Source organism: Ursus americanus, chromosome 9 (assembly GCF_024610735.1).
Source record: "Ursus americanus isolate L20-20 chromosome 9, mUrsAme1.1.p, whole genome shotgun sequence".
NCBI lineage: Eukaryota > Metazoa > Chordata > Mammalia > Carnivora > Ursidae > Ursus > Ursus americanus.
In genome coordinates this window covers 79,591,418-79,614,872 of record NC_142135.1, presented here as the reverse complement: position 1 = coordinate 79,614,872, position 23,455 = coordinate 79,591,418, and the positions used below count along the sequence as shown (strand labels likewise).

At 38.2% G+C, this 23,455-nt stretch overlaps 1 protein-coding gene across 4 annotated transcripts in view; it reads left to right on the top strand.

Moving 5' to 3' along the window:
• SPIDR (scaffold protein involved in DNA repair) overlaps positions 1 to 23,455 on the top strand; it is a 486,766-nt gene that overhangs the window by 304,024 nt on the left and 159,287 nt on the right. The window lies entirely within an intron of this gene.

Genomic DNA, 23,455 nt, shown 5'->3' with positions numbered 1-23,455 from the left:
GAAATAAAACTATCTCATTTCACAGAGGACATGATCTCAAATGTAGAAAACACTTAAGAATTCACTAAGAGACCATTAGAAGTAATAAATAAGTTCAGCAAGGTTGCAGGAAAAAAATGAATATATAAAAATCAGTTACACTTCTGTACATTTGCAGTGAACAATCTGAAAATGAAATTAAGAAAACAATTCTGTTTACATTGGAATAAAAAAGAATAAAATTTTCAGGAGTAAATTTAACAAAAGTATAGTACTTATGCTCTGAAAACTATAAAACATTGTTGAAAGAAATTAGTATTGTTAAGATGGCAGTACTTACCAAACTGATACATAGATTTGATACAATATCTATCAGAATCCCAGCTGGCTTCTTTATAGAAATTGACATGCTGATCCTGAAATTCATATGTCCACTCACCAGACCCAGAATCCCCAAAACAGTCTTGAAGAAGATGAACAAAGTTGGAAGACTCACATTTCCCAATTTTAAAACTTAATACAAAACTATAGTAATCAGTACAGTTTGTTACTGTCGTAAGGATAAACATAGACCAATGGAATAGATTAGAAAACCCCAAAGTCAACCCATGTATCTATGGTCAGTTGATATTTGTCAAAGGCTAAGGTAATTCAATGGAGAAAGAATAATCTTTTCAACAAATGTACTGCTGGACACCCACATGCAAAATAATGAAGTTGGATGCTTACCTGACACCATATACAAGAAGTAACTCAACATGAATCAAAGACCTAAATGTAAGAGCCAAAGTATAAAAGTCTTAGGAGAAAAGATAGAACTATATCTTCATAACTTGGATTTGGTAGTGGATTCTTAGATATGTCACTAAAAGCATAAGCAACAAAAGAAAAAAAAGATAAATTGCATATCATCTAAATTAAGAAATTTTGTGGTTGAAAAGATAATATCAATAAAGTGAAAAGTACATTATGCTAAGTGAAATAAGGCAGGCACACAAAGATAAATACTATATGATCTCATTTACATGTGGAATATAAAAGTGTCAAACTCATGAAACACAGAGTAGAAGATTGGTTACCAGGGGCTGGGGGTGGGGGAAATGGGGAGATGTTGGTCAAAGGAGTCAAACTTCGAACTGTATGATGAATAAGTTCTGGTGACCTAATGCACAGCATGGTGACTACAGTTAATAATACTATATTGTATATTTGAAATTTGCCAAGGGAGTAAATCTTAAGTGTTCTCATCCCCCCCCCCAAAAGGTAATTATGTGAGGTGATGGATATGCTAATTAGCTTGATGGTGGTAATCATTTCACAGTGTGTACATATATAAGAACATCAGGTTGTACACTTTAAATATATGCAATTTTTATATGTCATTTATACCTCAGTAAAGCTGGAAGAAAAAAGAAAGTGAACCCACAGATGGGAAGCAATATTTGCAAATTATAGCTAATAAGTAACTTGTGTGTAGAGTATATAAAGAGTTGCTACAACTCAATAATAAAAAAATCAATTTTTTAAGGCAGAGAATATAAATAGATGTTTCTACAAAGAAGACATGCAAATGCCAATAAGAGTAATGATTTAAGGGGGTGCCTGGGTGGCTCAGTGGGTTGGGCGGCTGACTCTTGATTTTGGCTCAGGTCATGATCTTGAGGTCCTGGGATCAAACCCCATCTGAGACTCCACACTCAGTGGGGAGTCTGCCTGAGGATTCTCTCTCTCCCGCCCCCCCCCCCGACTCAGGGATGTGCTCACATTCTTTCTAAAATAAATAAATCATTTAAAAAAAAAGAGTAATGATTGAGATCATGGGTTGTCATGTCAGGCTGCCTCTATTCAAATCTTGGTCCACTGCTTATTAGCTGTGTACTTTTAGGGAATTACTGCGCTTCTCTTTGCCTCAGAGGATCTTCTATGAGTTGTACAGGAGTTAATGAGTTGAAAGGTGTCAGGCACATAGGAAGCATGAATTGTTAGCTCTGGTTGGCTCCCTTTAGTTGTCTTCATAAGCTCAGTCATACCATAGTACCATCACTACCAGCTTAGGAGTCTGGAGCCCTGATGTCAGTCTTGGCCTTTTCACTGATGTGCTATGCAAATCATGCAGTTTTCACCTCTAAAATGAAGCTAATTCTGCATAGATAACTTTCTTCTCAGGATAGTTATAAGAATCATATGAGGGGCGCCTGGGTGGCACAGTGGTTAAACGTCTGCCTTCGGCTCAGGGCGTGATCCTGGTGTTGTGGGATCGAGCCCCACATCAGGCTCCTCCGCTATGAGCCTGCTTCTTCCTCTCCCACTCCCCCTGCTTGTGTTCCCTCTCTCGCTGGCTGTCTCTATCTCTGTCGAATAAATAAATAAAAAATATTTAAAAAAAAAGAATCATATGAGATCATTTAAGGAAAAGTAATTTATAAAGTGCTCATTGTATAAAATGCAAATCATTGTAATAATAAGCATAATTATTAAACATTATGATAAACATAATAACAATATACATTATTATATCTTTCCCTCTCCTAGTAGGCCAGAGTCTTTATCAAGCTAATCCTATTCTTATTTCTATCTGTTGTTATACTGAGTAATTTCTTATATATAATAAATGCTCAGTAAATGTCCTGGAGAAAAATTTAATTGCAGTGTCTAAACTTTGAAATAATATAAAATACCTGGATATTATTTGGTTTTACTGAGAGGATGCTACAGACTATTTAGAATATAATATCAATAATCTATTTGGTTTATTTTGACAAAGATACTTAGAAAATCTTTACTGTTACAAATCTTTTCCAAGGTATAAATACTATAGCTCCTCAGAGAGATGGTTTACAACCTTAACATACATATATCTTTGTGTATATGTAAATTTTAGGGGGCAAAGAATTCCAGTTAGTAGATATTATCAATAATACATTGTAAAAGAAGATATAAACACTTATACAATTGATTCTTATATTGTTTTCTTTGGAGATCTGCTTTGCAAATGAGAAATGTTTTAAGGACAAAAATGGAGTATGGAAAAGCCTTCCATTCAGATGGGTCTGTTTTTCTCATACTCTCACACACATTGACTCACTGTCTCTAGTGAAGCTAGAGCTTTGCCATCACCTGCCCCCAGGAAACCCACTAAATAAAGTCCAGAAAGAGAAGAGCATTAAATGACCAACACCCTAAGAATAGAAGAAAATGACACCATCATTGATGAAAACAAATCTTTATGTGCCTTGTCTTTATATTACAAAACAAGAACATTTTGTGTTTGTTAAGCAGGAAGTCATTCACAGGAACGTCTGGATGGCTTAGTTGGTTAAGCATCTGCCTTTGGCTCAGGTTATGATCCCAGGGTCCTGGGATCAAGCCCCACATCTGGCTCCTTGCTCAGCAGGGAGCCTGCCTCTCCATCTGCCTGCCACTCCCCCTGCTTGTGCTTTCTCTCTCTCTCTCTCTCTCTCTGGTATATAAATAAATAAAATCTTAAAAAAAAAAGTCATTCACATTAAGATTTAGATAGTAAGTTTAACACAGATTAGCCTATAGTATAAAATGATTTGAAATTCTATTTAAAATAAGGTGTCTTCAAGAAGATGGAAAAATATTCCATGCTCATAGATTAGAAGAGTAAGTATTGTTAAAAAGTCTATCCCACCCAGAGCAATTTACAATTTTCAGTGCCATCCCTATTAAAATACCATTGGCATTTTTCAAAGAGCTGAAACAAAAAATCCTAAAATTTGTATGGAACCAGAAAAGACCCCGAATCACCAAGGAAGTGTTGAAAAAGAAAAACAAAGCTGGGGGCATCATGTTACCTGACTTCAAGCTGTATTACAAAGCTGTGGTCACCAAGACGGCATGGTAACACGGCACAAGAACAGACACATAGACCGATGGAACATAATAGAGACTCTAGAAATGGATCCTCAGCGCTATGATCAACTAATCTTTGACAAAGCAGGAAAAAATATCCAATGGAAAAAAAGACAGTCTCTTCAATAAATGGTGCTGGGAAAATTGGACAGTTACATATAGAAGAATGAAAGTAGACCATTCCCTTTCACCATACACAAAGATAAAACTCCAAATGGATGAAAGACCTCGATGTGAGAAAGGAATCCATCAAAATCCTGGAGGAGAACACAGAGAGTAACCTCTTCAGCCACAGTACCTTCTTTCAAGACACGTCTCCAAAGGCAAGGGAAACAAAAGAAAAAAGGAACTTTTGGGACTTTCATCAAGGTAAAAAGCTTCTGCATAGCAAAGGAAACAGCAAAACTAAGAAGCAACCCACGGAATGGTAGAAGATATTTGCAATGACATTACAGATAAAGGGTTGATATCCAAGATCTATAAAGGACTTCTCAAACTCAACACTCAAAAAAATAATAACCCAGTCAAATACATGAACAGGCACTTCTCCAAAAAAGACATACAAATGGCTAACAGACACATGAAAAATGTTCAACATCACTAGCAATCAGGGAAATACAAATCAAAACCACAATAAAATACCACCTTACACCAGTTAGAATGGCAAAAATTAACAAGCAGGAAACAACAAATGTTGGAGAGGAAGTGGAGAAAGGGGAACCCTCTTACCCTTTTGGTGGGAATGCAAGTTGGTATAGCTACTCTGGAAAACAGTATGGAGGTTCCTCAAGATGTTAAGAATAGAGCTACCCTACGACCCAGCAATTGCACTACTAGGTATTTACCCCAAAGATACAGATGTCGTGAAAAGAAGGGGCACGTGCACCCCAATGTTCATAGCAGCAATGTCCACAATAGCCAAACTGTGGAAGGAGCCGAGATGCCCTTCAACAGACAAATGGATAAAGAAGATGTGGTCCGTATACATAATGGAGTATTACTCAGCCATTAGAAAGGATGAATACCAACCATTTGCATCGAAATGGCTGGAACTGGAGGGGATTATGCTAAGTAAAATAAGTGAAGCAGAGGAAGACAATTATCATATGGTTTCATTTACATGTGGAACATAAAGAATAGCATGGAGGACATTAGGAGAAGGAAGGGAAAAATGAAGGGGGAGAATCAGAGGGGGAGATGAACCATGAGAGACTATGGACTCCAGGAAACAAACTGAAGATTTCGGGGGGTGGGGTGGGGTTGGGTTAGCCCAGTGATAGGTATTGAGGAGGGCACGTATTGCATGGAGCACTGGGTGTTATACGCAAACAATGAATCATGGAACACTACATCAAAAACTAATGATTTATAGTGTATGGTGACTAACATAAGATAGCATAAACAAACAAACAAATAAATAAGGTGTCTAAATTATGATGTGAAACTTCTACACGATGAACTTTTGAGAGCAGAGTCCAGTTGCTGCTTGTCCTGATTGTCCCCTAGAGGGTTCAGCACAGTGTTCGGCAATCTCTCGCACCTGAGGAGACATGAAGTGTGGGTGGATGCAGAGGCTGGTGGTTGTAGCTAAGTTTATGTTTCAAGCGGGTATGACTAATCTTCAAGGATGGAGAATTGACAGTGTAGTGGCACACTGACTTCTCTGTGGTTCCACACTTCTCCTTCAGATAGGGCAGGCTTAGGAATCCTCTGTGATAACCTGGGAGTGTCAGAGTGTGTTGAGTTTGTCATGAGGGTGGTGGCTGCCCAAACATGCCCCTGTTCTACACACACATTTGAGGGGGCCACATTACAATCTGTGGCCAGAGCCAAGCAGCTCTCAGAAGGACATGTCAGAGAGGCCAAGTCTGGTAGAAGGTAATGGGAGCAAGTCAGAGGAGAAGCTAAGCTTGGGAGGTTTCATCCCTTCCCCTGATTAATCCTTACCAGGACTTACAGCATTTAGATAGTTCTAGCATCTCAGAGAAAGTTTTTCTTTTTCAGCGCACAGTCATACTTTCTAAGGGTCAAAAATTGTGTATGTGTTTCTGACTCTGGTTAGCATACTGTCTCTCTCATGGATGGTTGAGGCTCACCTTGGGTATAGTTTTGATGTCAGCATATGATACACCCTGCTGTGGTTTGACTGTGCTCTGGTTGCTGTGTGGCATTGTGAGGTTTCTGCTGTCCTTATTTGCCCTAATTTCTTTGTTTGTGAAAATAACAGTGCCATTCAAGAGAAGTTATGCTTCCTCTGTAAAATACAGTTTTGATGCCAGAATGTTCTTATTCCTTGTATAATTTAAAGCAGTGTCCTTTAACCAGAGTTGCACATTTATCTAGTTTAACTGAGGTTTTTCTGTTTGAAGCTAGACTAAGCTTAGTATTTGCATATTTGTGGTAATAATTAAACTTCGGCTTTGTAATTTTTGAGGACAATATTTATTCGTCTTATTTTACTGATTCTTTTATTTTAGTAGTGTCAACTTCAGCTCTTCTGTGATCATTGTCTTCTCAAATTCTTTTTAATGCCATTTAGCGTGAATCCTTTTGTTCTGAATTTCATAAATTTTCAACTGAAATTTCAGTTTGGGACATTTTGTGGATTTTAGAAAAACAATTTTCTTTTTTTTTTTTTTTTTTTTAAGATTTTATTTATTTATTTGACAGAGATAGAGACAGCCAGTGAGAGAGGGAACACAAGCAGGGGGAGTGGGAGAGGAAGAAGCAGGCTCATAGCAGAGGAGCCTGATGTGGGGCTCGATCCTGTAACGCCGGGATCACGCCCTGAGCCTAAGGCAGACGCTTAACCGCTGTGCCACCCAGGCGCCCCCTAGAAAAACAATTTTCAATCCATTTCATTTACTTTTACCCCTTTCTATTCTCAGTACACTATTCAAATACTATAGTCTGTTTCTCATATTTTGTGCCATCTCAATTTTATTGTTGAAATCAAAAGATTTAACCATTAAAACATTTTTTGCATATGAACATATTCTGCTTTTGTTGAGCTGACCTAGACTTACATTATATGTGGTGACCATTACTAGAATTCCTTTTTATACCTTTTAAAGTAAGTTGTTACCTTGTTGCCTTTGTTGATCTTTAATGATCTAAATCTGTTTGCAAATTATTAAATTATTCATTTGAATACTTACTATGATGTTTATTGATTAAGTGGTTTTTTAATCAACATTTCATCTCAACTAGACTTTAAAAACTAGACAACAAAACAAACAACTGCCTGGCTGCTTTTACTGATTTAGAATCAATAGATCTTCAGCTTATCCTTAGCCAGTTTCTTCTTCTGAGAGCTGTAGTAAAAATTAGCTTCAGTAAAAACTGAGTCACCAACTCTGACCCTTTGCTTGTCTTGGGTATTGGCACTTCATCTTTTTATTTCTAAGTTTCCGTATTCTTTGAAAAATGGTTCCCACAGTTGAGGTTTGTTGTTATTGACATCCTAGAGTTAGAGTAGGCTTTGTTACCTGTGTGTTTAGAAATGTATTTATTTCTGAGTAAAAATGATACACCAAATATTTCTCAATTTCTTTTTTTTTTAAACATTTTATTTATTAGAGAGAGAGAGAGGAGGGCACACAGAGAGAGAGGGAGAAGCAGACTCCCCGCTAAGCAGAGAGTCCAATGTGGGGCTCCCTCCCAGGACCCTGAGATCATGACCTGAGCCAAAGGCAGACAGATGCTTAACTGACTGAGCCACCCAGACACCCCATGATTTCTCAATTTCAGTAGTTTAAAAAGTATCATTGTTTTATTTAAATGATATTAAATTGTATTGAAATGATAGTTGTAAATGGTTTGTTATGGGAAAGGTACTATTTTTAAAGTTTTCTAGAATAATTTTCATAAATCCAAGGTCTTTGAAGAATAATAAATATTTTATATAAAGCATTTTAATATATCAAATAGTTTCTTATCCATTATTCCTTAAAATGCTCTAACATAAATGTTGCTATACCCATATACAAGACAAAATGGATTCTATTAGTTTGGGTGATATAATCAAGATCATTTGGCTTGTACCGGACAAAACTGAGGCTTGAATGCAAATCTGTAGACTCTGTAGACTATGTTCTCTCTGCTGTGCCACCCTGCTGCCCTGAATAGACACTTTATACCTAGAAAAAATGTGGAGTGGTGTATTGGATGTTTCTAAAAATATGTATACTATAGACTTATTGATACTACAGACCAGATGCATAGGAGACTTTGTTAAGTCAATCAAGTGAAGAAAAGTGTCAAATTGTAATTCTCTCTGCAGCAATTGAGCTGTGGGCCCAGAGATTTACCTAATAATTTCTCTTTCTTCTGCTGCATGGAGTAAGATGTTTATAGTTAATTTGGGGATGAGAAAGCCAAGCTGTTCATGCCAACAAGTTAAAGCATTAAAACACTACAGCTGTAATGATTTCAAAGCTTGACCAGATGTGATAGAACTCAAAGGAGGAAGTGTTGCTTTCCTACAAGTACTGGCCAAACCAGAAGGCCTCCGTAGAAGTGCTTCCTTTCACTCAGGCGAAGTCCTGATAGCTGGGCAGGGGTTTTGTCAGGGTGAGCTTGAGGTGCATTATAGGTAGTTGTTTAAATGGTTATGTGTGTTTTTCTGGAATAGTAATCCTCCAAGTATGGCTATAGGACAATCAGCATCAGCATTACTTTATAACTTGTTAAAAATGCCAGTGAGGGGGCCCCACCCTAGACCTACTGAATCAGAAACTTTGGGGGTGGGGTGCAACAATTTGTGTTTTAACAAGCCTGTGGTTCTGATTCATGCTAAGCTTTGAAAATTTTTGTTCTGGAGTCACACTGGGAGATAAAGACCATAAAGATAAGTATTTAAGATTGGCCTTGGAGAAATAATGCTGACAAGCATGTAAATACATTATATTCCGGAGATGCCTTACAACTCAGTGTCAGAATGATCGTTAAAGACAGGGACCAGTCATAACTGATACTAAGGTATCCAGTTTTCTTTCAGGACTGCACTACACACTTCACTTGTTAATGCATATATTTTGGATCTTGTTATAATGATTCCTACTTCTGGTTTTCAAAAACAGTATTGAACAGAACAGGTGTAATGCTTTACTGAGGAAACAGGAAACATACCTATAGGAAGCCCAGCCATAGCCTTGTGCTTCATTGACCTAGTGGAACATGTTTTAATTGCAGCAAAGTAGCTGAAAGGTGATAATCAGCCTTTTGAGTATTAGAATCACAAACCCAACTCTGTGGAGAGATGGTACTGTCATTGCACAAATCTAAAATTAGAGAGAGAGAGAAAATTGTGATGCTAGGGAAAAGAAAATATGAAGGAAATGTTTGAGTAGTAGCTCGGTGGGTTGGTTTGGTCATATTTGAGAGTTACTCAAATAGGAAGTGATTGTTACATAATTTACCCAATTATTTGAGGCAATTTATTGTTAAAGAAAAGATTTATTTAAATGTTTATTTATACATATTAAAAAGTACACTTTTATTGTGGGAAGAAAAAAGACACAATAATACAGAGAAGAACATAAAAAGTTACCCATATATAATCCTTTCATCTAGGGATAAATTGCTTAATTTTTTGGTGCAGATTATTCTAGCACTTTGTCTTTCTAAGAACATTATATTAGTAAGATATAGTCTTACCATCTTGGGATCACAGAGTTGTTATAGGCCTAAGTCTGTTTTTCTAATTCAACAGCATAACAACAATGGTATAATTCACAATTTCATTAAACACATTTTTTTGAATTAGGATTTTAATGTTATCATTTGTATCACTGTTTCATGATTTGTTTTTCTACTTTTTGTTAGAAATTTAGATTCTTTGCTATATCTCCCTATATTTAATGAGTATAATTAATATTTTTATACATAGACGTTTTTGTTCACATATCTGATTATTTCATTAGCATAGATTCTTTACAGTGACTTTGTTGAGTAAAACTGTATGAACATTTCTAAGACCTTTAATTACCCAGTTGTGTATAGAAATGAATATGCTACAGTAACCCAGAAAAAAATTAATTTTTCCAAGATATCCTATCTTGCATTGTAAATATTAGGTTAACTTCTCGAGATTTTAGAAATAGCCAGTATCTAGTAATACTAGCTCCTCTTTTAAAGAATAGCTAGTCTATGTGCCAGGCATTATATGTAAGTCATCTGCATGTGTGGCTTATGTACCTAATCTCACAGTAACGCCATTAGGTATGTATGATCCCCATTTTAGATATGAAAAGTTCAGGAAATTGAAGTAATTTGATTAAGACAAAAGAGGCAATAAGTGGCAGAGCTAGAATTTAAACCCAAGTCACTGTGACTTCAGACCAGGCTTTTCTTTCTGCTTTGTTCTCCTTGTATTTCCTGTCAAGTTCTGGCAGAATTTTCATTAGCAAATAAAAGTGTGGGATCTGTGCCTTGAAAATAAAATTTACAATCACTGCCAGAAACATGGTGATTCTTTCTTTAAATTGACATTCCCAATGGCCCTGTTCCTTGAAAAGGACATTATCAGATCAGAGGCTTATGTTTGTCAAGAGAACTAGACTTCTGGTTTACAAAGGAAGTTTGTTCTCATATTTTATACCCTTCTGTGAATTCATCTTAAATGTTATTTATTATACTAGCCACTGTCAAACAGAAATAAACTGTTCCTCAGTGTTATGTTTATTTGGGTAAAAGGGGAATTAGACAAAGTGTATTCTGGGAATTTAAAAATAGCACTCACAGTTATAAGTGTCAGTGTTCTGCAGTGGTTTTTATCAGTTTCTTAGTCTGATTTGCATAGAAAGGTAAAAGAAAGGCATTTGAACACAGTAAAAAAGCTGAAAACAAAGTATAAGCCTGAAAGTTCTTATTTCTGAAGTTGGCTTAATTCTTCAGTTTAGAAAGATTTCCTAGGACTTCTGTTTTTAAATTTTTTTCTTTTTTTCTTTTTTTTTTTTTTTAAGATTTTACTTATTTATTTGACAGACAGAGAGCATGAGCACAAGCAGGGGGAGCAGCAGAGGGAAAGGGAGAACCAGGCTGTCCGCTGAGCAGGGCACCCAATGCTGGGTTCAGTGCCAGGACCCTGGGATCATGACCTGAACCGAAGGCAGACACGTAACTGACTGAGCCACCCAGGCACCGCTTTAAATCTTTCTTAAAATAAATTTGAATTTTTGGGGGGGGAGAAAGTGTGCCCATTCACTCTTTAAATAACTGAGAAGATGGGCAGGATATTTTGCCAATTTTAAAAATTCATAACAAAAATCATAAACATTGTCTTGTCACTGACTTAGATTTAGTGCCCATGTGCTGGTGTAGGTGTCCACAGTAGGGGACATGGTGGGCCCAAAGTTTGTGAAGTTAGCCTTAGAAGTCACTGGGCATAGTAGCCCCTTTCAAATCCAATCCATCAATCAATTGATCAAAAAGCATTTACTGATGAGTAGAACATGGTATTGTTTATCCTGAAAATCAGAATTCTCCGATAGCTGCAATGGAACTTTCTGCAGTGATGGAAATGTGCTGTCCACTATGATAAGCACTAGTCACATTGAGTACTAGAAATGTGGCTCATGCAATTTATGGAATTGCATTTTAAAATTAATTTAACTTAAATTTGATTAGCTACAAGGGCTAGTGGCTACCATATAGGCACAGATATAGAAAGTGGCTTTAAATGTTCTGCTATCACCAGAGACCTTTGTGCAGTTAAATTTAAAGTCCCTCCATTGCAGCTTGTCAAACTGCCTAGCACTTCACAGCTATGAACAAGAAGCGTAATCTCCTATAGTCTCACCTAAACTTTATGTATTCTTGTCAGCCTGATCTATCCTGTGGGCTCGTTAACCAACTCATGTAAATTTGTATCACTTCCTCTTCTCATTGCTTTGGTTCCTTCGGGAAAATGGCAGAAACTTCCTTGCCAGTGTCCAAGTGGTGAGTCGCATTCTTGTTCTAGGAAGGTAGCCTCGTATCTTGGAAAAAGAATAGACTAGCTTTAAAGCCAGTTGGTTTGTATTTCTGCCCTGGAATGGACCAGTGGTATAGAAATGATTGTTATTTAGCCTCCTCTGAAGATTGGGATAGATATATTTATTCTATGGAGTGAAGACTGAAAGACTGAGTACTAAGACTGTAGGCCAATGCAGTAAGACCTAGCAGAATCTAAGCAGTGAGTATCAATAGCAGAGAAGGTGTTAGGCAAATTAGCAAATGAGTGGGTAACAGAAAAGTAATATTTCTTTTGTAATCCTAGTTAATCTTTAGGAGAAAAAAGAAAATGGGCCTTGGAAATAAGACTAAATAACCCTAGTTTTTGCTGCACAGTAGACAGTGACTAATGTGAAATGACTGAAAATAAAACTCACAGTTGGAGCAGCAGCAGCACTGACAGCCTCACCCCCTGAGCCCTTGCAGGGGTGAAGCTGAATGGAAAACACATCAGTTCATTCATTTCATTCTAACAAGAGATCTGTGGAGTACCTCTTGCTACTGTTAATACTCCCATTTTAGAGAAACAAACTAGATTGAACTTGTCAACAGTCACACAGCTAATAAGTGACAAAACCAGGATTTAACTCTAAGACGTCTTAGATCCAAAACTCATATCTTCTCTCTGGCCTCTCAAATTATTGTGTGCTATGCAGTAGACATTCATGGGCCTGGATGCTCCCCCTTTAGAACTTTCATTTTTCCAAGACCTTATTTTAAATTTATACCATTCCCAGATTCCTACTTGGAACTCATAGGGCTCAGTTATAGTAGGCCTGATTTAGTTATTTAAAGTCACACTCATTTCTCTATACATATATCTGATAAATAGGAATAAACTTTTATTCATCAGTTTAGGAAACATCTGTTGGGTTTCTTGCTAATGTCAAGTACTGTTTGGCACTCAAAAAACAAAGATAAAAATGAAACAGCTGATATATTCTAGTAGTTGAGCATTTCTTTGTAGAAACAGACACAAACACATCAGTGTGAAAAGCACTCTCAGTGCACAGAGAAACGAACAACTTATCCCAAGGAAGCTAGAAGGACGGACATTCATGCAAACAACATTTTTTTTTTGTTTTTGTTATTGTTGAACCAGCCCATCAAGACCTCTCACAGAAGCATTTTAGAAGAGACTTAATTAATATGGAGAAGTCTGTCCTCTGTCTCCCTGTAGAAGCCCATGTTCCTCCTTTTGTAGCACAAAGAATGTTTTACTGCACTTCTTTGCTTCCCTTTTGTATGGCCCTACATGGACCTTAAGCCCTCTCTACTCCCCACCCAATGACCCAGCCTCTCCTGGTGTATACACTAGTCGGATTTGGGCCCGGGGTAGGTAAGGCTTAGAGATGAAGGTAAACTGTAAACAAAATTGATTGGTTTCTCCCAAGCATGTCTTCAGTGAAAAGAAAAATTAAACTAGATTTTGTTCTTCCGGCAACTACAGTTCCTAGTCCAATCTTCTTTAGCTAGTTAGTCATTGGAAGAGGAAAGGAAAGAAGATAGGGGAAAGAAGGAAGAAAAGAAAAAAAAATTCGTTTGTCTTTGTTTTCTTTAGGTCACTGCATTAATCCTATTAACCCATTAATCCTCTTTGCTCCTACCACAGATTGGCATGAATTCTTCCTAGACTGTAAATAAGCAAATTGACCTTATTTTATGATTCGGAATAAACAGTTTGCTTTTTAAGGGGCTATGTGTCAGTCACAATCACCCTTATCAACATATTCAGTGCAAAATATAGTCTTGATTTAATCATTTGCTAGACACAAAAAATTTGAGAACACATAACAAGTGGGAAAATAAAAAGAAACATTGCTCACAAACCTCGGACTTCCTGAAAACAGTGTTTACAGGGCATTTCACATTTGTCAGTGTTGATAGTGATAGAACTGTCAACCTTTGAAATGTTAGAAAATGAAAAGATATTTCAGTTGATTTTCCTTCTCTGATCTTAAGGACATTTTTTTAAAAAGTCTGTTGTTTCCTGTTTACTTGAGTTCTTTTTTTTTTTTTTAAGATTTTATTTATTTATTCGACAGGGATAGAGACAGCCAGCGAGAGAGGGAACACAAGCAGGGGGAGTGGGAGAGGAAGAAGCAGGCTCATAGCGGAGGAGCCTGATGTGGGGCTCGATCCCATAACACTGGGGATCACGCCCTGAGCCGAAGGCAGACGCTTAACCACTGTGCCACCCAGGCGCCCCTCTGTTTACTTGAGTTCTATATATAACATTCTCAGGTGAGGAGTTATGGAAACGGTTCTTAATGCAAAACATGTGCTTGAGCAGTCATTTCTGTTTTCAGAGAACACTTTGACAAATAGTCATTTTTATTAAATATATAGAGTTCTCTATTATTTAAAAAATATTTTATTTATTTATGTGAGAGAAAGTGCGTGGGATCACAAGCAGGGGAGCAGGAGGCAGAGGGAGAAGCAGACTCCCCGCTGAGCAGGGAGCCTGTTATGGGACTGGATCCCAGGACCCTGGGATCATGACCTGAGCCTAGGCAGATGCTTAACCCACTGAGCCGCTCAGGTGCCCCAAACATACAGTATTCTCTATTAAAAACAAAAACAAAAACAAACAAAAAAAAAGATTTCTACCAGAAACCTTAGTACTTGGACTCCTTTGAAAACTGTTATTTTATAGTTTTTGTGTATTTCATTTGTGTGTATAACTCTCCCATATAGCCCACCCTGCTGCCATCTCAAGGATGCTCAGAGAGTTTGCTAGGAAGTAAATGCATATTCTTCAGTGCCATGATAATGTTCACTGATGTTGTTGGTTTTATGTATGATTTGTCACGTGAAGTTTAACACCTTAGGTTTGTTTTTATTTTCAGTTTGATCTTTAGAAATACTAGTTAAATATGTTATAATATTAATCTTAATCCATTCATGCTCTGTAAACTTTCTTTTTTGGTCATCATACAACATTTGTGGGGTAAGATACATCAAGAGATGATTGTAAGGTCCATAGCAGTTAATATTGGATTGCAGTATAAAATGAAATTGAGAGGTCATACTATGTAGAGAAATAATGATGGAACTATGGATGTGGATGCTGAAAAGCTCTAACTTCCTTTTCCTGCTAGAAAAGGAAATTGAACATGTGAATTTTTTTTTTTTTTGAAGAGACTCAGTGATGTGGTAGTGTGACATATTTGTTCATCACACTGAAACTAAATTGTGGTCATTGCCACTGGGCAACCTCTGGAGGCTTCCATGCGTCTCTTCTTTGTGCTTTCACCCTCCCTGACCCATGACACCCCTCAACCGGCTCCCTCTCCCGGAAGACTTCCCTAACCACAGTGGGATTACTCACAGAGGGTCCTCCATTGGGGTATCCTATCTCATTAACACCCTTTTCCTTTTTAGTAAAACTGTCTTGACTAGGTTCCTAGTGCCTGGCACATCCTAGGTGTTCAATAAAAAGACTGAAATGAGGGGTGCCTAGGTGGCTCAGTCGTTTAGCGTCTGCCTTCATCTCAGGGTCTGATCCCAGGGTCCTGGGGTCGAGCCCCGCATCAGGCTCCCTGCTCCGTTGGGAGCCTGCTTCTCCCTCTCCCACTCCCCCTGCTTGTGTTTCCTCTCTCGCAGCTCTCTCTCTCTCTGTCAAATAAATAAATAAAATCTTAAAAAAAAAAAAAGACTGAAATGAATCAAATGGACCTAGATAAGGGTTTTAAGGTCTTTCAGTATCTACTAGCCTTCCAAATCTTGTTATTAGTTGTGTTATTTGAATTAATTTCCCAGATCCTCTGAGTGTAGCAAGTTATATCTGTGACTGAAATTTCATACTGCCCATATTATGCTAAATCATTTTAAACCTCAATCACTTTCCCTAATTCAGAAATATGATCCTGTGGATCTATCTAGTTAGATTATGTTTGCCTGTGTAGTTATCTTTGAAGATAGAAGGTACTTGGGAGTACATGAGAAATTTGAACAAGATATCAAGTATGTTTATCGTAGAGAATAGATTATTTTTCAAACCTCTGTACTATCTGTACAGAAGCAAGTGATGTGCTAGTCGAAGTCTAGTCATATCTGCCCATAGATACAGAACAGATTGGTGGTTTCCAGAAGCAGGGGTTGGTAGCGGGATACATGAGTCAAGGGATTCAAAAGGCACAAACTTCCAGTTATAAAACAAGTAAGTCCTGGGGATGTAATGTACATCATGGAGACTATAGTTAATAATACTATATTGCATATTTGAAAGTTGCTAATAGAAAAAAAAAGTTGCTAAGAGAGTTGATCGTAAAAGTTCTCATCACAAGAAAAAAAATTTGTAGCTATATATGGTGATGCATATTAGCTAGACTTATTGTGGTGATCGTTTCACAATATATACAAATACTGACTCATTTTGTACCCTGAAACAATATAATATGGTATGTCAATTATAACTTAATTTTTAAAAAATTAGTTATATCTGTTTCAGAAGGCTTGCCAAAACTTTCTCTTTTCTAAGGAGTATAATTTTAATTTGTGATTTAAAGTAATGAACTAAACATCCTTACAAATCATTTCTATTCTAGACTCATTCAGTTTGATTAGATTGAATCAGGAAGAATTTTACTAAATGTGTATATTCAGTATTTTTGTTTTGTGTATAATTAAATAAACATTTGTGTCATCATTAGAATAAATGTTCCCCCTTGTTTTCTGCAGAAGATGCAGGGGTGGGTGAGCTGGCCACATGGTCCAGTAGCATGGCCTGAGTTTTTGTCTCTCTCAGAGCCCTACAGCTGGGCCAAAGAACCATTATTTCTGCCTTGGGTTTCCCTTCTTGTAAGCAAAGCTAACAACACGCATGCGTGTTTCCAGGCTTTGGTAGATAGATAGATAGATAGATAGATAGATAGATAGATAGATAAACATGTATCTATCTATTTATCTATCTCTCAATATATCTATAATGTGCTGTTTTTGAAAATACATAATTACTCAGCTACATTTCAAAATAGAGAGTTAAAACTTTTCTTTTTGCTAAATTTGTAGTGACTTGTTTAATTATAAAAGAGGTCCAGATTAATAGTTAAAAGGTAAATCTTTTTTTAATGTTAATTTAAAACTTTAAAACATCTGCTTATTTGGAATGACACTGTATATTATCATTTCTATAATCTCCGGGAATCTGGAAGATTCTTAGTTTGGATTAACTCTAACTTTGCTACCAAGGTAGAGGGCTGGGTAAGTAAACAGAAATGCTGTGATATTGCATAATGATACACATTTAATTAAGGACATCGCTCTTTCAAACTGCATTACTTTAATGTTTATTTTTGTTAATTGCCTATCAGCTAATTTCGTTTTTTCCCATTTGAAATGAAAATAGTTCTATTTTTTATTGCTAAAAAGGGTTCCTGCCAGGTCTACCTTCCTTATCAGATTGCTATGAATTGTAAAATTTCAAAGTTAATTTTTTTATCAAGACTATGTTTTGAATATTTTCATATAGAACTGAACATTAAATACTAAGGAAAATTAGAATATGGGAGCTATTAGCATTAGAGACTTATGTTTCTAATAGGCAAATAATAAAATATGGAGTGTAAACTTTATTTTTATTAGCGAATAAAAATGTGAGCTTTATAATAGAGATTAGCAAGGTATTTGAAACACTTTAAGAAGCCCTTCAAGTCTGTTCATAAATAAGAAGGAAATGGAGGAAAGTGAGCAAAAACACCAATGCTTGAGATCATGGGTATATTTGTACAGTTATCTAATGTAGTTGCATTGAGGACAGGCCAAATATATTAATGTTTTTTATTTATTTTGATGCAATAATCCTGCATCTATCATGAGTTTATTCACTTTGTCAACAAGAGATCAAAAAAAAATGAGCCCCTTTTGGGTTTGTGTGTGTAAATTATGCCACTTTATTGCAGATAAATTGGTGTTAATTCTTCTTTGCACTTTTGGTAAAAGTCGTTATGTAATGTTCCTCTGGTCTCTGATAATTTTCTTTGCTCTAAAGCCTACTTCATATGATACCCCTCCCCTTGCTATATGTTTCTTAATGTTTATGTGATGTATTTTCTACATCTTTTTACTTTCATTTCACCTATAGCTTTATATTTGAGGTGAATTTCTTTTAGACAGCATATAAATGGATCATGATTTTTTAATCCACTCTGCTAATTTTGTTTTTTACTTGGTTTATTTAGACCATTTACACGTAATTATTGATATGTTAGGACTTAGGTCTACCTTTTTATTTTTTGTCTTCTCTACTTTCTCTTTCTGTTTTTCATTTCTGTTTTCTTTTTTCTGGCTTCATGTGGGTTACCTGAACATTTTTTGAATTTTATTTTAATTTATTTATAATGTTTTTGTGTATCTCTCTCTCTCTCTTTTTTTTAAAGATTTTATATATTATTTTGACAGAGAGAGAGAGACAGCCAGTGAGAGAGGGAACACAAGCAGGGGGAGTGGGAGAGGAAGAAGCAGGCTCCCAGTGGAGCAGGGAGCCTGATGCAGGGCTCGATCCCAGGACCCTGGGATTACGCCCTGAGCCTAAGGCAGACGCTTAACGACTGAGCCACCCAGGCGCCCCTGTGTATATCTCTTTTTATAGCTATTTTATTGATTGGTCTAAGGATTAAATTTTATCACAGTCTACTGGGTCAACATTTTGCCAGTTTTTATGAAGTGTATAAACCTTAACTCTTATATCCCTTTACTGTTTCAAACTATGATTTTCTTATATTGTTTTTATATGCATTTAGAACTATATCGGAGAATGTTCTAATTGTTGCTACAACTCTAAATACAATTTTGAAAACCCAATAGGAGTTGGAAAGCCTATTGTATTTATATGTATGTTAGTCACCATACAGTACATCCCTAGTTTTTGATGTAAAGTTCGATGATTCGTTACTTACGTATAACACCCAGTACTCCATGCAATATGTGCCCTCCTTAGCCATCATCAGCCTATCCCATTCCCCCACCCCCTTCCCCTCTGAAGCCCTCAGTTTGTTTCCCCGAGTCCATAGTCTCTCACGGTTCATTCACCCTTCTGATTACCCCCCCTTCTTCTTCCCTTTTTTCTCCACCGATCTTCCTACTTCTTATGTTCCATAAATGAGTGAAACTATATGATAATTGTCTTTCTCTGCTTGACTTATTTCGCTTAGCATAATCTCCTCCAGTCCCGCACATGTTGCAGCAAATGTTGAGAAATCATTCCTTTTGATGGCTGAGTAATATTCCATTGGACCACATCTTCTTAATCCAGTCATCTGTTGAAGGGCATCTCAGCTCCTTCCACAATTTAGCTATTGTGGACAATGCTGCTATGAACATTGGGGTGCATATGGCCCTTCTCTTCACTACGTTTGTATCTTTGGTGCAATTGCCAGATCATAGGGTAGCTCCATTTTTAACTTTTTAAGGGATCTCCACACAAGGCCATTCACCTTGATAGTGATTATTGAGAGAGATGATTTTAATGATGTCATGTTGCCTGTAAAGTCTTTGTTTCTACAGATTGTAAATTTCTGTTCTTTATCACTCTTGAGACCTTTTTACTTTTGTAGAACCCCCCTTAATATCTCCTGTAGGGCTGGTTTCATGGTTACGAAATTGGTCAGTGACTGGCGATCTTGGAAGGTCCTTATCTCTCCATCAATTCTGAATGACAGCCTTGTTGGATAAAGGATCCTTGGCTGCATGTTTTTCTCGGATAGAGCTTTAAAAATGCCCTGCCAACGCTTTTTCTCATTCCAGGTCTGGTAGACAGGTCTGATGTAATTCTGATATTTTTGCCTTTGTATGTGAGAAATTTCTTTGCCCTGGCTGCTTTCAATACTGTATCGTTGGATCTAGTATTTGCGAATTGCACTATGATGGGATGTGGTGTACGTTTGTCGTAGTTGAGCTTGGGAGGGGTCCTCTCTGCCTCTTGGACACGAATGCTTGTTTCCCTTGCTAGATTAGGGAAGTTTTCAGCTACAATTTGTTCAAATATCTCTTCTAGACCTCTGTTTTTCTCCACCCCCTCGGGAATGCCGATGATTCTGACATTGGAACATTTCATTGAGTCATTATACTCTCCTGTAACCTACGTTCTTGAGATTGGATTTTTTTGAGTCAAGTTTCTGTTTTAACTTTCTCTTCTGTCATCCCATCCTCCAATTCACTAATTTGTTCTTCTGCCTCATTTACCCTGGCCGTCAGAGCATCTGGTTTTGACTGCATTTGATTCATAGCATTTTTAATTTCTGCCAGATTCACTCTCATTTCCACCCTTAGAGATTCTATATTCTCGTTAATATTTTCATTAATATTTTTTTCAAGCCTACACATCATCTTGACCATTGTTGCTCTGAACTCCATTTCTGACAATTTGGTTATATCCATATCTATCAGTTCTGTGACAGAGGCCACAGACTCATTGTATTTTCTTTGCTGGGGGGGATTTCTCCTTCTTGTCATTCTGATGAGGAGAGGTTGCGGTGTTGACCAGAGCCCAAATTATTGACCAGGACCCAGGCAGTGTGCGCTTGTTTTATAGGGACCTTAGGGATGTGGACTTCTTGATTTTTCAGCCTGCCTTCTGGGGGAGGGGCCTGCCGCGCTGATATTCAGGCAACCCTGTTTGGGTAGAGTCTCCCTGTCCCCTGCGAGGGGGGGATAGGGATGGGCACACTGAGCTGGTATTTCCGGGCTTTTGTTCTCTGGTGGCTTTCCCTGGCAGTTTGCTGTGGCTCTTCTGAGAGTTAGAGCAGCAGTGGCCGAATCCCAGACTCTGTCTCAGAACAGAGAGATCACAGTCTGTTCTCCACTAAACTCTCTTGGCCTCTTTAACTCTTTCTGTTGGTGCTGCTAAAAACCCTGCAGCGTCCTGGTTGTGCAACCCACAGCTGGTGTCCCAGCCCTCACTTCCAGGGCTGGCGCGTCTCTGTCCTTTGTGTTTCTAATACCGCCAGCTGCCCTGGTTCCCACGCGAGCTCCCGAGCTCTCTGTTTCAGTGTGGTTTGTGTGCACTCCGGAGCGCAGCGCCGGTTTTCAGACTGGTCACCAACGCGCTTCCGAGCTCCTGGTATCAGCCTGGTTCCAGTGAGCTCTCCAGAGTTCCGGTTGTCAGTCAGGTCGCGCAAGCACTCCCGATCTCCGGTTTCTGTCTAATTCGAGTGAGCGCACCGGAGCTCTGGTTTTCAGTATGGTCGCATGCGTGTTTCCAGGCTCACGGTTTCAGTCTGCTCTCTCGTGGGTGCTGGTCCGCAATTCCGGCCTGTCCCCAGTGCAGGTGGCTACCGCTTCCCGGCGCCTGAGCGCGGCGGCTCCCTCCCCCTTCCGTTTATCTTCCCATATCTGCACAGATTCAGGGCTCCCTGCTTTGGACCTCAATACTCAACGCTGGAGATGGTCATTTGTAGAGATCCAGATGTATTCCTGTGTTCCAGGCTGCTTCCGTGGGGTTTCAGGATGGTCTGGTAGATATCCAGCTCAAATTGGGACCAGCTGAAAAAGGGGACCCCTACTCCTCTGCCATCTTAACTCCCCCCCCCCCATAATTGCCTATTGAAGCATGCTTATAATGGCTACTTTAGAATCTTTGTCGAATAATTCTAATACCTTTGTCATTTCAGCATTGTCGTATATTAATTATCTTTTTTCATTTGGGATTTTTCCTGGGAATTAGTATAAGAAAGGACTTTAGATAGTAACCTGTACATTGATGTATTATGAGATTCTGGATCTTATTTAAATCTGTTTTAGGGGGCTTTGTATGATACTGTTCTGAGAGGAGAAGTGGAGGTTGCTGGTGGGGCTTGTTACTGGTAGGTGGAAGAAGAAGTCCAAATTCCCCAGTTGGCCTCCATTAATACTCAGAGGGTAAGGACTCCTTGTTACTGCTAGGTAGATTTGAGTTCCAGCTTCCTGCTTGGCCTCCACTGACATCACCGTTGCTGGGAATGCCAGGGGTGTTGTTTCCCACATGGCTTCCACTGAGAGCACTGGAGGAAGGTGTGAGGATAGAGAGTAGCCAGGAGTACTGGCTACTGATGTCAGGAGGTGGTGGTAGTCCAGGCCCTCAGGTGGTCTCCACTGTCATAGTGTATATGTGTTGGGGGGTGGGGGTTGATCAGGGAAAGCTCATTAGAAGCCTGCAGGGGTGGAAGTCCCAACACTCTATCCTGCCTTCTCTCACACCACCCCACCTGGACTATTGAGACTTTTTATTACAGCCTGACGAGAGTGGAAGTCTGAGCTCCCCACTCACCCTTTTCTGGTGTGTATGATAGTGGGTCCACAGGTTTTCTGTGATGTTTGCCTAGATTAGAGCAGTCATTTTCTAAAAGTGTTGTGTTTTACTAGGCTGTCCCTTCCTTAGCCTTTAGTTGGAGAGAGTAAGCTTTTTTAGGGGCTTTTTTATCTGTACCCATCGCTGTATCAGGTTGCCATCTTCTTCAGTTTGAAGTCTGGGATATAAGAGGCAAACAGAAAATCCAGGAACACACTACTATGTTGTTCCTTCGGTCTCAAGGTCTCTAGGGCCTAGCTGGTGTGCCTTCTTTCCACCTCTCAGTGTCTTATGTTTAGTTGTTATATAATGTTAGGTATTTTAATTGTGCTTAACAGGATAAGTTAGGGAAAAGTATGTCTACTCCCACCTTCCCAGAAGTAGAAGTCCTAAGTTTTCCTTAATGTTAAGCAGCACTACCTCCTTTGAGGAATGAGTGTTGAAGAAGTCAAATCAGATGTCTGAAAGGAACCAGGAGAATTTTGTCTGTTATGTCCACATTCCTTTTCAACTTAAATGTGAAGCATTTCTGTGACTGTGTTCTATTTGATAGTGAAGGTAGAAGGTCCTTTGGGTCTTGATGTCATGTTCTTTGGAAGATTAGAGCTTTCAAAGTGTCTGAAGGTTTCATTTGTAAATAACATTTATTTTAATGTCTGGGTAATTTTTGAGTGTGAGCTTCTTGAGCCTCATTCACTGCATTTCTCCAACGCCATCATCTACTAATGTAGGAGACCTGAGAGAGCTCAGGTGGTGAGCCCGAGTGGTGACATGGCCTTCTTCCGTTCCCGCTGTCCTGACACAGACTTGCACTAGAACAGTGAAATCAATTCCACTGACATTCTCTCCTGAGCATGTGAGGGTGGGTGTCACTTTTGTTTGTTTGTTTTATTGAAATATAGTTGACATACAAGAACCCGTTAGTTTCATGTGTGCAACGTAGTGCTTTGGTAGTTCTGTGCGTTACACAATGCTTACCATGATAGGTTACCATCTGTCATCATACAAAGTTTTACAATGTTGTTGACTATGTCCCCCATGTAGTATTTCTTATCCCTATGACTTGTTCATTTTATAACTTCAGGTTTGTACCTCTGAATCCCCTTCACCCATTTTGTCCATCCTCCCACCCCAAGCTCAGCTGCTCTGGCAACCATCAGTTTGTTTTCTGTATTTATGAGACTGTTTCTGTTTTTGTTTATTTGTTTTTGTTGTTTTTTAGATTCCATATACAAGTGAGATCATATGGTATTTGCCTATCTTTGTCTTATTTCGCTTAATATAATACTAAGTCTATTCATGTCACAAATGGCAAGATCTCATTCTTTTTATGGCTGA